At 33.9% G+C, this 18,208-nt stretch overlaps 1 protein-coding gene and 1 pseudogene across 1 annotated transcript in view; both read left to right on the forward strand.

Moving 5' to 3' along the window:
- Nucleotides 1–205: 205 nt before the first annotated feature.
- LOC126725047 (disease resistance protein RUN1-like) overlaps nt 206–18,208 on the forward strand; it is an 86,456-nt gene continuing 68,453 nt past the window's right edge. The window contains exon 1 of the transcript XR_007655276.1: nt 206–503. The gene's annotated coding sequence lies outside the window, so the exon portion shown is untranslated. The remainder of the gene's footprint in view (nt 504–18,208) is intronic.
- Nucleotides 448–8,886, forward strand: LOC126725051 (disease resistance protein RUN1-like; annotated as a pseudogene).

Consider the following 18,208-nt stretch of genomic DNA (forward strand, 5'->3'; position numbering starts at 1 on the left):
ATATATAAGTCCGTTAAAATGATATATAAAAAATATCTAAAATTCACAACTCATTAGATATAAGTTCTTAGTCGTTTCTCAAAAAAAAAAAAAGTTCTTAGTGATCAGTCAGTGGGCACCTCACTAATCACTAGCCCTTCAGGTCAAGCCTTAGACCTGGTTTCTTAAGTTTAAAAATAAATTAAACAAAAGATGAGAAAAGACTTGCCTTTTTAAATTTGAAAATAATTAAAACAAATAAAGAGACAGCTCTGCTCATTCCCACTGTCACATTTTCCAAGCAATCTGAATCTGATAAGTGATAATTTCTGCCGGTCTTTAATGAGCTTTCCTTCTTCCCAAACATATGCTTCTCTGTCTCTACTGTACTTCGTTTTCCCCAGTTTTTCAAACAGAGTAAAGCAACAAATTATTTCTCTCTCACAGCTTCAGCCTTCACTTGCTCTACCTCTTTCTCTTCCTCTCTTACTTTTTCTTCTCTGAAGAATAGATCCAGCAAACAGGTAATTGCTTTACATGAAGACCCAATCCGTGGGTTTGCATCTGTAATCCGTGGGTTTGCTACCATCTGTAATCCGTGGCTTTTTTTTTCCCTGGTGAGCTTGCTCTGTTACAATTTTTTTTTTTTTCTTTTCAGATTTTAGTTCAAAAAACTTTTTTGGGTTTTTTTTTTTTCTTGAAAGTAGGACAAATAATTTTTTTTTTTTTTTTTTTTTATTATTTGAGGATGTTCCTAATTTTACTTGAAGGTGTTCCTAATTTTTTTTAAGGGTAAACAAATAAAAAAATTTAAATTATTATATATAATTTTTTTTTCAGGTCAGGGTGTGGCGCCGCCACTGCCTCAAGGTCCTATCTATTCTCTTATGCAATGTTTTGTGTGAATTCTCTGTTTTATTTCTTTCTTTCATTCTTTTTATATTTATTTATATGTTTCGATTTCTCTTTTGGATGATGAGAAAGCGGAGGGAAAGGTGAGGAGGAACATACAGATTTTTTTTCCTGGGTTTTGACCTTTTGTTTTATAGTATCTGAATTTGTCTAGTCTTATACGAACTGTGATCGTTAAATTACAAACACAGAGGATGCTTTTGAAATGATTTAACGTTAGTTAAATAAATTTCTGTATAAATAACAATCATAATACCGTGAGTTATCCACTTTGTTTAAAATATAAACAAACAAAAAATGTTGAATTCACTGAAAATAGAGGATGTGAATGCCCAGCAAGGCTAGGATCACTGACGCTGGCTTGTTTTTTTATTTTTTCCTTACTATTATTTTTTTAACAAAATTAAATGGTGTGAGGTAATTAGCAAATTGGGTGTAGTTGAAAGATTGTTGTGACCTTTGTTTATTTTATTAATGTCTTTCGTCTCTCTTTCACATACTCGCAAACAAAAGAAAAAATAATAGTCATTCCTTTATTAAAAAAGCAATTATATAATAGGAATTGAATCATGTGTTGTTTCTAAGATATTTTTGAGCTTTACAATCACTACTGCAAATTCATTTCTCAAATGCATAAGCTTTCACTTTATACACGTCCATCTCTTTTATTCTATCCTTTCACTCCCTCCTTAAAATAAAAGATCCATATCAAATCATTCCTTTTTTCTCTAAATTTTTTTCTTTTACTTTTTCTGTCAATTTTAATTGAAAACTACCTCTTTTATTTATTTATTTATTTTTCTTTACTGTAGTTCAATACTTGCCGCCAACAAATCTCCAATGTCTTCCATTAGCTCTCAGAAGGCCTCCTCTTCGTCATCATTTTCATCTTCAACACCTCGGTGGAAATATGATGTCTTTCTTAGTTTTAGAGGTGAGGACACCCGCACTAGTTTTACAGACCATTTATATACCGCTTTGAGGCAGAAGGGCATAGCTACCTTTAGAGACGAGGAAAATCTTGAGATAGGAAAACCTATTTCACCGGAGCTCTTGAAAGCAATAAAAGAATCGAAATTTGCAATTGTCGTTCTCTCAAGAAACTTTGCATCATCAACATGGTGCTTGGATGAACTTACAAAGATAATTGGATGCATGACTGTTTTGCCAATATTTTATAAGGTGGACCCATCTGATGTACGAAAACAAACAGGCACCTTTGCCGAAGCCTTTTTTAAACATGAAGAACGCTTCAAGGACGATATAGAGAAAGTGCAAACATGGAAAGCTGCTTTAGAAAAAGTGGCAAATCTCAAAGGGCGGCACCTACAGGATGGGTAATCCAATTTGACATATTACTTGTTTTTAGATGTTCAAACTTCAAATAAATTATCTTCTTATCTTAAGACTTGTTTTGAACTTTAAGTAAAGCAACGTAGATGTTCACACTTCATTTTTATTTTTACTTTATCTAACTAATTTACATTTTGTAATTCTTTCAAATTTCTCTTGCACCAAGTTATTTACTTTTTCTTGGTTTAACCAACAGAATAGAACATTGGATGTCTACTATCTTTTTTGGTACTATTTATGGATGGTATTTACTAGATATCATTCTCCCTTCATTGTAGGTCCGAGGCACAACTTATCCAAGATATTGTGGGAGAGTTATGGCATAAATTGAATTATGCATTCTTTGAAGATATTGAAGACTTTGTAGGAATAGAATCACAAGTGATGGAATTGGAATCATGTTTGGCTATAGGGTCTAATGATGTTCGCATAATAGGGATTTGGGGGATGGGGGGAATAGAGAGTTGTTTTTAGTAGGGTTTGGAGGGAGTTTGATGGTTGTTGCTTTCTCGATAATGTTAGGGAGGTTTGTGAAAAAGAAGGTGTACTTTCATTGCAAAATCAACTTATTAGAAAAATATTAAACGAGAGTATACAAGATGTCAATGAGGGAGTTTTTGTGATAAAAAATAGATTAAGTCATAAAAGAATTCTTCTCGTTCTTGATGATGTAAGCCAATTAAACCAGTTGGAAAAGTTAGTTGGCAAGCATAATTGGTTTGGTTCTGGAAGTAGAGTTATCATAACAACAAGGGACAAGCGTTTTCTAGATATACTTGAAGTAGATAAAATATACGAAGCTAAAGGATTGAGTGATGATGAAGCTCTTCATCTTTTGAGTTTGAAAGCTTTTAAAAAAGTCCGCCCTCCCGAAGATTATCTACAGCTATCCAAAGATGTCGTACAATATACTAAAGGCCTTCCTTTAGCTATTGAGATTTTGGGTTCCACTTTGTTCAATAGAGACATCGATCAATGGGAAAATATATTATTAAGGCTTCAAAAATTCTCGGATCGTGCAATTTTCGAAGTACTTAAAATAAGTTATGATGAACTACACGATACAGAGAAAAAAATATTCTTGTATATTGCATGTTTCTTTAATCATGAGGACAAAAATTGTGTAGTGAGGAAACTACATTATCTTGACCTTTACCCTGGTATTGGATTAGTGGTTCTAGTTGAGAAATCTCTCATAAAAATAAATTCCCTTGGAGTGTGGATGCATGATTTATTACAAGACATGGGCAGGAAAATAGTTCAAGACAAGTGCCCTGAAGAGCCTGGAAAGCGTAGCATTTTGTGGTCATTCGAAGACATTAATAGTGTACTAACAAAAAATACGGTAAGAGGTTATTTAGAAAACTTGAACATATACCCTATAATATTATTCAAAAAAGTTCAAATTAAAGTAGTTTTGGTAATCATTCATTTTGCAATTAACTAATCCCCTTTGTTCATGATTATTAGGGAACAGAAACAATTGAAGGCATAGTCCTAAAGTTGCCTGAATCAAAAGAGGCATATTGGGATCCTGAATCTTTCTCAAAGATGCATCATCTTAAATTGCTCACAATTTATAATGTTCAACTTCTTCATGAACCCAAACATCTTCCTATTGGCTTAAGATTTCTTGAGTGGTGGGGATACCCTTCAAAATCTTTGCCATTAAATTTCCAATCAAATGAGCTTGTTGAACTTTACATGTGTGGAAGCTACATTGAACAACTTTGGAAAGGAACAAAGGTAATTTAAGCATCCTTGTTCTTATTTATATTTAAGTTCCATTAAATTGTAGGGATTTGATGAAGCTAATTGTTCTTTTTTTTTTTTTTTGGTTGCTTTTAATAGTCTTTTGAGAAGTTGCAAATTATCCAAATGAATGGGTCTACAAACCTTAAAGAAACCCCTGATTTGCTCAGAGTCCCAAATCTTAAGGAAATGGTTCTTGAAGATTGTTTAAATTTACGTGAGATTCACTCTTCAACTTTGGTTCATAATAGGCTTACTCTTCTCAATCTCCAAGGCTGTGTAAATGTCAAAACTCTTCCAAGCAAGTTTGAAATGGAGTCTCTCGAGGTTCTTATTCTTTCTGGTTGTTCAAAACTAAAAAAGATTCCAGAATTTGGAGAAAACATGCAACGTGTATTAAAGCTTTATTTGGGTGGAACTGCTATTACTAAATTACCCACATCAATTGGGCATTTGACAGGCCTTGTTTTATTGAATATGGTAGATTGCAAAAGTCTTACGGGTCTGCCAAGCAACATTTTTAATTTGAAGTTGCTTAAAGATGTGAATCTTTCGGGATGCTCAAAACTTGAGAGACTACCTGAGATTGTGGGTAACGCTGAAAGTGTAGAGGAGTTGGATATAAGTGGAACTGCAATAAGAGAGGTGCCTTCTTCCATTGGTCTCTTAAAAAATCTTAAAGTGCTATCTTTCAAGGGATGTAAGGGATTATCATCATTTAACTCTACATCTTGGTATGATCTCCTCCAATTTTTTTCAAGGCCAAAAATTACAGATCCCGTGGGGTTGTCCTCTCTATCGGGTTTGTGTTCTTTGACTGAATTGAATCTACAAGACTGCAATCTCAGGGAAATCTCTAATGATATTGGTTGCTTATTCTCTTTAGAATTTATAAATCTAAGTGAGAATAGTTTTGTTTACCTTCCTGATAGCATCAGTCAACTATGTAAGTTGGCAGCATTAGATTTGACGAATTGCACGAGTCTTCGATCATTGCCAAATTTTCCAATAGATATCATAATAATTAGGGGAGATGGTTGTACCTCACTGGAAACGGTACGAGATCTCCAAAAACCTAATTCTTCTTGTAAGGGACAGCTTTATCTTACAAATTGCTGTAAACTGGCTGATAATGAAGATTTCATTGACATTTTTTTGGCAGTAATAAGGAAGCACCATCAGGTCTCTCTCTCTCTCTCTCTCTTTCTCTCTCTCTCTCTCTCTGTATTTTATAAACAACTTGCTTTGTTTGTTTTAGGGATTCTCTCGTCGTATATATGCTGATTTATTCAATTGGAGATATGATATGTTTATTCCTGGAAGTGTAATACCGAAGTGGTTTATCTATCAAAGTATTGGGGCTGAAGTGAATATAAAAGAACCTTCTTCTCATTTGTGTGATGACTGGATGGGGATTGCTGTTTGTGCTGTACTTTCTTCTCTTCTTAAATTTCCACCAGGTTGTCAGTTCATAGCAAATGGAAAAGTAATGTTTACTGACATAGGCAGTGATCTCATGCTTGATGAGTCATTCCCAGATGGTTTATTTTCAGATCATATTTGGCTAGTTTATTTGCTTCCTCAATTCTTCGAGGAGGAGGACATAAAATTACTGAACGAATGTGAAGCAAATGAATTGAGTCAGATTGGCATTAAAATTGATCCCCATGATTCGGTGAAGAAATGCGGGTTCCGAATGATATATAAGAAAGACATAGAAGAACTCAACCGAACTATGGTTCAGAGTAGCAACACCAGCATCATTCCTTGTGAGGACTTGGATGTTCCCCATCATAATTTCGACAATTTGGCAGTGGTAGTGGAAGGTAAAAGAGCAAAGCGAATTTGTGACGATTACAATGGTGCAGGACCTAGTGGAGAAGGAAGCTCTAATGATGTGCCACACCCAAAAAGGATTGAAAGTCTCACGGAATTTATGCCCCATGGTGACTCTGACTGTGAAGAGTACTTCGAATGTGGTGAGGAGATCAGTGATTAGCAGGAATCTAGAATACTCTGTAAGTCAATGAATCCAATTTTATCTTTTTTACCCTTTCCTTTGAATTAACTGTCATTACATATCTTTTTTAATCTTAGTTTTGGCGATTGCTGCATTATCTTTTTTCTTTTTCCTTTGAATTAACTGTCTTTACATATTATAGATGTGAACTCATGTATAGATCACAATCACAATGATTAGTCTACTAGATATAGGCATCTAGCTTCCTCGAAGGTTTTATATGGTTGTTTACTAACCTTCAACCAAAGAAAATGCTCTTTTTCCGCTAATTTTTATATTCTTTTTTTTTCCTACTCTGCTCTGAAATTTTTACTATTTTAAAGTGGGATAACAATTATAAAATTTATTAAAATGATTTGTATTAGCATGTTTGAGGACATTGTTAATGTGATTCTCATAAAGCAACAAACTTCAGATTAAAATTGCAATTACTGAATGTTCAACATTTCAAACATTTGGACCTTGAGCAAAACTTACTTTTATGAGTAATAATTGTGGATATGCAAAATGTCCTCATTGACCAACTAATTCAACTGAGTTCTTGATATATCCAAATATCATCTACATTCTTCATGATTGATTCATGGGTCAACCTAAAAGGACCTATATCTGCATCAGTAGTGGTTTAGGTAATTTGCTTAAGATATCATAATTAGGAAGCTAAGCTTGTACCTATATGTAAACAGATGTGTGATAAACAACTAAATAAAAAGCTCTCACCAGAGACAATCTTTTATGCTAGAAGATTTAATTTTGATTTATCTGTCACCACAACATGTGTTGAATGACAATATATTGTTCAATTGTTAGACATGCCATGATGAATCAGTGATAAACCATAATAGAATATTGAATAGTAAGTAGTACTAAATGACCTTAGCTATGTGCAACTTTTGTTCTGCAATGTAAGGAAATCATCATTCACATCATTGTCCTATCACCAATGTAATGCTTGTGTATAAGCATTGACAAGACCTTGATCGAGTTTAAAAGAACATGGGTGCTACTGCTACGACATGGACTATGTAAAACTCATAGTTCAAAAGTCTTAATTATGTAAATTTTTAGCATAAGACTTTTATGCTTTTGCCTCTTGATGTACATGAAAGTTTTTCCACCTTTCTAAAACTTTCACTCTAAATCAAATTATTGGCTTAAGGTTGTCCATACCCATTTCGGATCATGACCTGGCAAAGCTGAAACAAACCAAAAGACCTATCTCCAAAACGTACCTTATCCCAGTCAAAGAGACTTAAATAGAATTTAAATTAAAGGACAGCAATAGACAATAGAAAAACCTGACCATACAACAACCTTGATTATATATTACTAACCATATCATCTGAGACATACTCTTTTTTACAGTAATATGACTTGAGAAGGCAAGCAACTGTGTTGACAAGGTTGAAAGTTGTAGAATTTAGCCTGCTTAGATTTGTAAGCCCTTGTGTTTTACTTGCTATCATTTTTGTATTACATCTAGAAATAAGTTTTCTCATATTCTTCCCATTGTTTTATTATTTTGCAGAATGTATCATAATCATAGTGGAAAGATGCTACACTTTCATAATCATTGTCATTTGTTTTTTGAAAATCTTATATTTTTTGTATTTAATCTTGGGATGACCTTAGAAAATTTAAAACAATCTGCATCTATTAATAGTTATGTAAAGTTATCTTGACACGTTGACTTGGAAACAACCCCAAGTTAGGGAGTGATACTCTCCTGAGGTGCCTGCTCAAATTTTAGTCACCCCTATCTCAAGGTGAGGAGCTACTGATAAGCTGATATGGACTCATGATATAAGGTCAAAATAAGTTACCATTGAAAGTAGGGGGAACTCAGGTAATGGATTCTCATTTGAGGGTCATAGTTCTTAGATGGAGACATTTTTGTGTGGAATGCATTAGGACTTACTCATCAAATCAAAATAGTGAAATGAAACGTATTGAGTGATGGTAAGTATTTCTTATGCAAAGAGGTAGAGGAAAAATTTGATCTTTTATCCCTGAAGTGCTTAGGCTATTTTGTTGGGATTAGATTTAAGCCTCGGAATTGAGTTAATTTCACCTTGCTCTTTGAAGCAGTGGTTGGCTTAATGGACGGAGGATCCAAATTTTTATAGATTGATGTTTAAGGGTGCAAAAGAGTGTGCTTAAGGAGAGATAATGTTTTGTTTTGCAGGTATGTACAAGTCTCTATTGCACAACAGGTAGATCAGAGTAACTGCAAGAAAGTACCAAAGCAAGTGTATCCAGTTGTGGAGTGTTGTGGATGTTGCTGACAATTGAGGGACACTGGCAGAGATGGTGTGGGTAGGGTGGTTTTGGCTATGAAGCCAAATCATGTGATGGCAGGCTGTTGCATTTCTATCATATGGATGCCATTTCATGCGATGGCAGGTTGTTGCAGTTCTTCCTTGTGCGACCAAATGGCATGCAACTAAATGCCTGGTTGTGCAAAAAGCATTAACTGAGGCTGTATAGCTTGATTTTTGCAGACTTATTTCAACAAGATCTAGAGTGGAGGAGCTCTTTTTGAGGAAGAGAGTTCCTTGGCAAATTGTTGTGCTGATTGAAGACCATAAGTGCATGGAAGTTGGACAACGCTAGTGGTTATGTATGTTGTGCATAAGAGAGTCACTGCAGATCTTGGGGCCCTGGCTACTCTCGCTTTCAAGTCTTGTAGACATTTTTGGACTCTACTACTAGTCAACCACTCTTAACATTATTGTATCCAAAAACCAAACCGGAAAAAAAATATCATCTTTATACATTTTTTGGACTAATTTATGCCTTGGGCATATGTCTGTGTGCAATCATTAACATTTTAGGACATTACATAAGAGATTTGTTTCTTTGTGTGAAAATTCCTTTTCATTTCTCTTGTTAAAGCAAATAGGAGCAATTGACTTAACCATCTAATGGCTCTAGTCGTGTAATTATTGTATACATTTTTTGTTGTGCATCGACAAGATATGTCTTTGAGTCACATTATATAAATTTTCAATAGAAAAACTTTGCTCAAATTGCTTAAAAGGGTAATGATAAGAAGGGAAATGAAGTTTAGAATAGCTTCTATTGTTTGTTAATGGTAGGATGAAAATTGCCTAATGAGTTCTAATTTAAAAGGATATAGGGCAAAACCATCTAGTCCTTTCAAGAATGTAGTGGTGAATATTTACTATGTTACATAACATGAGCTTTTGGTTTCAACCAAGGAACTTAAAACAGTTGTAGCGAATTCACATCACTTGATAATGTATTGACTCTATTGATAAATTTCATTAGTAACTAGAGGGGGAAAAGTCATTAGTGAACTTATTGAAACCCTTGTATAGTTCATGTCGCAAATCCATTAGCAAAGTCAAGAATTTTGAAGATGGTGGGTTCCCATTGAATTTTAGATTACATTTTCAATTTTAAGTTATTATTATTCATTTTTAAAAACAATTACATCTAAAATCAGTAATAATGTCTTCAATTGCCTTTTGTTCATCTTAAAATAAGTTCTTCAACAGCCTTTCAAAATCCCCCCACCCTTCTTTCTTTTCCTCTCTCTTTCAACAAACACGATGAGCTTTCTCTTTCCTTTCTATCCCAAACGATTTTTGTAGGGAGGGCAATTTAGATCCGACCCACGGATACCCGGCTCGGCCCGATAAAGAATAGGGTCGGCTATAGGTTTTTTAAAAAAAACCCGAAGCGGGTCCGGGTCGGGTTTGGGTTTTATAAAAAAAACTCGAAACCCGACCCGGATAAGACTCGATTATATATATAATTACTAAATTACCCTCACATATATATAGTTAAAAACCCTAAACTTTTCTACTTCTCTCTGCATTTCAGGCTTTCAACTCACACCTCTGCCTCTCCCTCTTCATCTTTCAGCTCTCTCACACACACGACCACAAGCCCACAACACACACGACCACAAGCAGACTGAGTCCTCTGCCCCTCTCATCTTCCTCACGTTGCCGTCGCACCGGCTTTACCCCACGCCGCCACCACACAGGCTCTCTACTCTCTCAACTCCGTTTCGTCCTTGCCGTCGCCGATCTCGCACTGTCGCATAGTCCTCTGCCCCTCTCATCTTCCTCGCCCATGGCCACAAGCGTGACACGGCCTCACTCCACCTCATTCTCCATTTTTTTTCTTTTTTCTTTTTTTTCTTTTTTTCTGGGTTCAGTTCGCCTCAATCATGTGAGTTTGTGTTTGTGTTTATGATTTCTAAAAGGGAAAAATGAAAATCATAGATCTGAAATTTGTGTTTAGTTTGTGATTTTGAAACGGAAAATCGTAGATCTGAAATCTGTTTTTGTGATTTCTATGTTTATGTTTGTGATTGTGTTTGGATTTGTGTTTGTGTTTGTGATTTTGGGCCGAAAAATCATAAATCAAAATTTTTGTTTCTAATTCTCTCAAAAAAAAAAAAAAATTTGTTTCTGATTTTGGGCTGGAAGTCTGGATTGGTCATGAGGGACGGGGCCCGGAAAAAAAATCCGTTTAGTAAACGGGCCGCGGGTCTTGGCCCGGGGGTCGAGTCCGGATATGAAAAAACCCGGCCCAAACCCGACCCGTTGCCATTCCTAGATTTTTGGTCATTTGCTATACCTTATAGATTTACAATGCAACAAATCACATAAACTTCATTACACATCAAAACCAACTAGTCTGTAACAATCATCAAATTCATTAATGGAAGGGAAATGCAACAAAGGATTGATCATATGACATAATCCTTTGGCTTTCAAAGAACTTGGGTACAATTATGAGACCAAGATAGCTATTGTTTAAAATGACCGAAACCAAGAAATAGATTCAGGTGAAATGTCAACCAATTCCAATTTTTTTTTTTTTTTTTTTTTTTTTTTTTTTAATTGCAAAGTAAAATACTTGATTGGACATTGGGGAACTCTCTAAACCAATTGATTTTTAATATCTTTAGTAATTTGCTAATCATATACTTTTTTGAGAGAAAATGAGACAAGACCATGCCCTTGAATATATATTTCTCAATCCTTCAAAAAGATGTAGAAGTCAAGCCCAGTGAAATTGTAGACTTGATAGCCACAAACACATTGCAAAAGGTTCAGACGCTCCACAAGCATACTCATTATGGTGCAAAAATTTCGCAACTCTAGGTTCAGCGAAAGAAACAGATTATTAGAAAAAGAGATAAAAAAAAGAAGGTGGAGAGCAAAGGCAGAAGCTGCAAAGAAAGACTAGAAAAAGGAATCATCAAAACTAATTAAGAATGACATCGTCAACATGTTCCTATAGAATTTGTACCATATTCCATCTGCTAACCATAAAAGGCACAAAGAAATCAAAACTCACCAAAGAACTGAGTGAAAATGCATGCGAAGAAGTTCAAGTTGCGGGAAACATTGTACATCACTGCACGTGGAAGAGGTTTCTCAATGGTGTCAATGCTGAATACTAGTTGAGTATCATATCTCAAACTTAATTATGAATGGATTAAATGCAAAATTATACAAAGGAAGCAAATGAAAGAAGAAAATAAGAGTAAAGGTTTTATTGAGAGCCAAATAAACATAGATGTAAGCTGTATATTTCCAAGAAGTGAGTTACAGATAACTATATTAGTGTCGAAAGTGTCAATTGACAGAAAGAAAAAAAACCATAATATTTATTATTGTCATTATTTTGGTGAAAAAAAATGGTTAGGTGGGGATAGTGACACCCCCTAATCGCCCTTGGGCAAAACCTCATTTTTATGAAGTGTAAGGAGCACCACTGCTTTGCTAGTAGGGAAAGGACTCGAACCCATGCCACTAGTCCAATCTCAACGGTGGTGAGCGTAATATATTTGGAGAATATCAATCAATTGATATACATCCTACAGACATGCCTTTGCCCATAAACAACAATGTGGATGTTGATGGCTTTCACAAATAAAAATTTTCAATCAATTTCAATGATCTACAATCATAGAAGGAACAAATATGTAACCTCACTTCATAAAACTGAGGCTTTCAACCATATTAGGAATAAAAAATATTAAGCCTCAATAATAAGAGGCTTCAACGATACATTAACTACCTTACCACTTATACCAAAAACTTAAACGGTTAGGAAATGATAAACTTAAGTATTTAACCATTATTATAACACTTCCTCTAATGTGTGAGATTATACTTCCCTTTAATATGTTGGACCCAACACAAGTGATTTTTAAATTTCTTAAATGGGAGGTAAAGAATAGATAAGATTCCAACTCAAGATCACTTACTTTAATACTATGATGAATTGTTGGTTATCCCAAAAGCTTAAACTATTAGAAAATTGTGAACTTAATCATTTACTTATTATTCTAATGGTTTGAAACAAAAAGACATGTCATGGTCTTTCAACTTGAAACTCTATATTGGGTATAAATTCTCATCCACTACTAGAATAAATTTCTTCTTCTTTCCTTGTGTTTTTTAGTTTTCTATGCTGGGCAAAAGTTCTCATCCACTACTACAATTGGGTATCCCTGATTGTATATCTAATTTTGGTTTGTTGTGATAAGGATTCATAGTCGACCCCAAAATTTAGGACTAAGATTTCTTGTTGTTGTTTTACTAAGTTCCTTAAACACATTTGCCAATTGGTGGAAGCTCACATTCCCCAATTATCCTTAAACAAAAAAACTAACTATTAAGAACAACCAAGAATCCCCTAAAAAAACTAACAATTAAGAACAACCAAGAATCCCCTAACACTGCAAAATGGCTAGTACTACTGAGAAAGACATGATCTTTAAACCACCAATAGCAAGTAAACAAAAAACCTAAATAAGAATTGGCTAACCAGAGAAACACAATTTAAAGCAAGTAAACAAGAAACTAAGAATTGGGTACTCAAAGACACAAAATTCAAAGCAAGTAATCAAGAATTCACTCAACTTGGTAAGTAAAAATAACCAAGAAACAAAAATAAAATCTAGAAAATTGAGACCTAAAAGTTGTAGCGAAGTTGGAGGTCAACCTCAACGAGGGAATCATCATCGTTGTCATAATTTTCGGGGTGTTTGGATTTGTCTTTTTACTAAATTCCATTTTTTCATTAACAGTGAATTCTGTTCGGACTTGTGTGTTTTGTCAAGTTAATAGTAAATTTTTCGTGTTTATAAAAGTTTTTGCAACTTTTTTCATAACTTGATGAAATACTGAAAAAAGTAATATCACTTTCACTTTTTTTAAAAGAGGAGTATTACTCTCACTTTAACCTAATATTAATATCACTTTTATTATATACCAACCATAATAGGTCACCTAAATAATTATGAAGAAGTTATAAAAAATTTGGTATCATTAGATTTATATTTCATTTACTAGTATTTACCAAGAGATGTGATGTTAAGGTTAAAAGTGATCTTAAAGTCTAAAATCTCAAAAAAGTTCATTTTAATAGATGTTAAATTAAGTGAATAATTGCTGAGAGTTTTGTAACTCAATCGGCACCTCCTCTTATTTTTAGCTCAATGATGTAACTAATTTTCCTTTATGATGAGAAAAAAAAATTCAAGTCTTCCCTTTTCCATTTGTTATATATATATATATATATATATATATATTCTTCACCTCAAACTCACGCTTTTTTGGAACTCAAAAGGTGCAACAAATGCCTACAAAAGCCGATTGCTGTCTTGGTCTGACGATAAAAGAACTATCATCAGGAGCAGACGCTATAGGTTGAAAATCTCTAAAAAAAAAAAAAAAAAAAAAACCCTACAAAGTACCTATCGATTTATGATAATTGCATTGTAATGTTATGGTTTATTAATTAAAAAAAAAAGTTAGGGTAAATTCCAAAGTTAGTCCTATTGTTTACACCATATCTCAATTTGGTCCCTAACGTTTCACTTGTGTCAATTTCCCTAACCTTTTAATGTCGTGTCAATTTAGTCATTGCTGTTATCTTTTGGATGAAAATTGCTGACATAGTAAACGGTCCAAATAAAAATAAAAATAAATTTCCACATTGACACTTGTACTGCCACATTATCTGACAACCAAAATCCCAAACTCAACTCCATTTGCTCTCCCCCTCTCTCGTTAGTCACCACCAACCAAACCCATCTTCATCTCTTCTCCCTCATCCTCTAAGAAGTTGCAGACACCAGCGAGTTCAACTTAAGAATAATTGATTGAAATATTTATCTTATGTTACCTAGCAAATATACAGAAGTCGTGTCAGTCCATCCAAAGTGAGAAAATATGGAACTTTAGAAGTCTGGGACCACATAAGACTTTCACCATATCCTAATATTTCAACCAGATCCTAAAATCAACCATATGTATAACAAATGAAATAAAACCCAAAACACATAACTTGGTGGGTTTAAAAAAAACAAAGGAAGAGTTCCTAAGTCTATAACTATGGATACCGCCACAGCCAAATTTGCTTTAGTTTCATCTATCATTTTGTTTTAATAACAACAATCTACCAACTGCTATGTCGTTAGCTTGTAAGGTAGATTGCCCTTCAGTTGTTCCCTTCTTTGGTTGGTGGAGACTAACGAGAGAGAGGGGGAAAGGAGATAAAGATGAGTTAGGAATTTTATTAGAGTCTAGGAATTTTGATTGTCGTGTTTCAAATTTAATTTGTTTTTTTTTTTTAATTAAAAAAAAAACTGATGCGGTGGAATAGGTGTTTGTTGATGTGGCAAATAAATAATTATTTATTTTGGCCATTTGCCACATTAGAAATTTTCATTCAATAGATAACGGCAAAGACTAAATTTATACGATACTAAAATGTTAGGGACCAAATCAAAATATGATGTAAGAGATAGAGACCAACTTTGTAATTTACCAAAAAGTTATTAATACTGTCTTTAACTAGACCTGAAACAGTTCATCAATTTCGTCCCATTGGCTTATGCAACACCCTTTACAAAACTATGACAAAACTTCTCGTCCAAAGACTAAAACCCTTCCTCCCCGACCTCATTCATCCTTTTCAATCTAGTTTTATTGTGGGAAGGAAAGCTAGTGACAATGATTCTAAATCAAGAAAGTATTCATTCCATGACCATCTCCAAAAGCAAGCAAGGCCTTATGGCCCTCAAAATTGATCTTGAAAAAGCTTTTGACAGACTCGAGTGGAACTTCATTCACCATTTCCTCAAATAGTTTAACTTTCCAAATGATTGGATTGAACTTATCATGTCCTGTCTTACCACCTCTGTCCTCTCGGTCATGATTAATGGTGAGAAACTTGATCCTTTCCTTCCCTCTCACGGCATCCGCCAAGGCGATCCTCAATCCCCCTGCTTAGTAGCGGCTGGTGGGCTTATAAGAGATCACAACGGATCTTGGATCGCTAGCTTCACTAAATCCATTGGCTTCACTCACCCCATGGCAGCAGAGCTTTGGGGTCTCAGGGAGGGCCTTGTCCTAGCAAAAAACCTTAACATCAAGAATCTGCTGATAGAAATTGATGCCAAAGCTATGACTAATATCATTAGCTCTCAAAATGATACCTCTTTTGTTACACATCCTTATTCTAACCTCATTCTTGAATACAGGTCCCTGCTCCAGTGTTTTGAAGATGCTCGGATCAGTCACACCCATTGTGAAGGAAACTATTGTGCTGATATTTTGGCTAAGGAGGGAATTTTTAGTTCTAGTTCTTTTGTTTATCACTCTTCTCCTCCTTATTGTATTATGTACCAACTTTTGGTTGATGCATGGGGTGTTTGCTACCCCAGAAGTTTTATTTCCTAGCTTTCATTTAATTCAAGTTTCGGTTTACCAAAAAGAAGAGAAAGAGGAATGTTGTTGGCCTATGGGCCTAACTTCAATTAAATGTTATAAGGGCCTTACGTGTTTCTTTTGATTTTTAAAATGTTCACTTACAAGGTTGTTGGGCCAAACTTCTTATGCAATTGGGCCTCAACTGTGTCTGGGATAGTGATTTGGGCCTAGACAAGCTGAGTAAGTAATGCAAATTTATGGGTCTTTTATTTATTTATTTTATTTTTATTATTTTAAAGATAATGCAATTTAGGGCTTGGTTAATGATTTTGTGGATGATTGAGAACTACGAGAGTCTGAATCTTTTCTCAAAGATCCCATGGTCCATGGCAATGCCAAGCCTTAGGATGCGTTTGGATACCACTTATTTTGCTGAAAACTGAAAATAATAAAAAGTTACTATTCACGTGTGGGTTACTGTTTATTTACCTTAATGCACTGTTTATGTCCCATAAATAGTGCAAGAGGCGCTAGACAAAAAAAAAAAAAAGAAGAAGCCAAAAACGCAGAAACGCAAGACGCATTAGCCCAATCCAAACGTTTACTAACATGCCAAACCTAAAACGAAAAATGTGGCTATCAAGTAAATGAAAAAAATAAATTTGGCTAGTAAATAATTTCACACGTGTTACTCAATATTTTCTTCTAGGTAGATAGGGACAGATCTTCAATTATCCTCTTCTTACTTATCTCTTAAGCATTTCCAAGTGCCACTAGCCATTTATAAGCATAGTTGAACGGTAAAATATGATACAAAAGTCAAGAAAAGTGAGCACAATAATGGTGGATGACTCACATGGTGTGACCTATTTCATGCAGCCATAGGACCGGGTGTTGAAATTACAACATCATATCATCTAATCACTGAGCAAAGTACTCTTTTTTTCCTCCTCTTTTCTTTTGCTTTGTAGACTATATAGAAAGCCAAGACCTATGTTGCTAATTGGTTCATTGGCTTCATTGGATAAGGATGGCTATTAGAGTTGCACCATATGTAAGCATTGCTTATCTTATCATGACTTTTTTTTTTTTTTTTATTCAAGAATTTCTTTACCTAAATCATGGGAAGATGTCTTTTTTTTTTTTGAACTTTTAAAGTAAACCATTGTGCATTATAAAGTGAAATATTATCCACGTATTTAGCATATATATGCTAGGGAGGAGAGAATGTATTAGTTTAATATCCAAAGTTTTAAGGGTCCTTTAAAAACCAATTCGGACTATACTTATATATAATCACAAATTCTAAAAACCAAGGGTTTGGTTCTTAAATTGAAAAGCATGATTTCAATTCATGGTAATTATGTAGATGACTTGCTTGATAATTTTTTTTTTTTTTTTTAATTATTAAACCCCATCAAATTCGAATGGCTAAAATTAAAGATGCCTAGTATACACCCATTATATTTGCAAACATTCAAAGGATTTTATTCGTGATTCGCATGTGTCATAGATAAGTCAATTCATGTGGTAAGGGCAAATGTTGACCTTAAAAGATATGCTAAAATATCATTCATACAACCTAATTTAAGATTGCCTTTAAATTGGTTGATTAATTATAAAGTATATGAAATTTGCTTGAGAAATTATTTCCTAACTCATTTATATGGATTCAACCTATATATGAAAAGTCAAAGGCCTTGTAGTTGAATTGGCGCCTTCTCATGCACAAAGTGCTTGGGGGTCTAAGAGGGAAAGGGTTTGAGCTGCGGGATTAGTATCATGTTGTAATTATCTCTCAAAAAAAAAAAAAACCTTTATATGAAAAGAAAGTGTAATAAACCAAGTACGTTAAATAATTTTTTTTATCCAGTAATCATTAAATAAATTCATAATTTACACAATGGTACCTTCTGAAAAAAAGAAAAGAAAAAGTATTACAAGACCCTAGATTTAGAGGGTGTGAAATGTATTTTACCCTAAAATTTAAGATGTTACATAGCCTTAAGAAATATAAATTTTTTTATTACAAATATTTGTAATTGATCCTATTAATGAGAATTAACCCCTTTAAGAATATAGGCTAATATGTAACAGACTTGTGATCCTTTTTTTTTTTTTTTGGGAGAAGCAACTTGTGATCCATTTAAGGTGTAATTAAATCATCTTTCATTTATATGTTACTTCAAGGAATATTTTTGAAAAAAAAAAAAAAAAGCATCACCCTAATAAACCCTAGTACATGTCATGATTGTCATCGTGCTTTGTGATAGATTTTTAATTTTAAGTGTTTTACTAAATGAATAACATATTATTTTAAAAGAAAAATACCTTTATAAAAAACCCTAATCCAAACAAGATTTAACCCAAAAAAAAAAGGTTTATACAATTTTTTTTCAACCACAAATTCTATTACCAAAACTTGTAACAAACCAAGTACTCATAGCCCTTTCAGTTTCTATTATTAAACTAACAAACAAAC

The sequence above is a fragment of the Quercus robur genome, chromosome 5 (assembly GCF_932294415.1).
Source record: "Quercus robur chromosome 5, dhQueRobu3.1, whole genome shotgun sequence".
NCBI lineage: Eukaryota > Viridiplantae > Streptophyta > Magnoliopsida > Fagales > Fagaceae > Quercus > Quercus robur.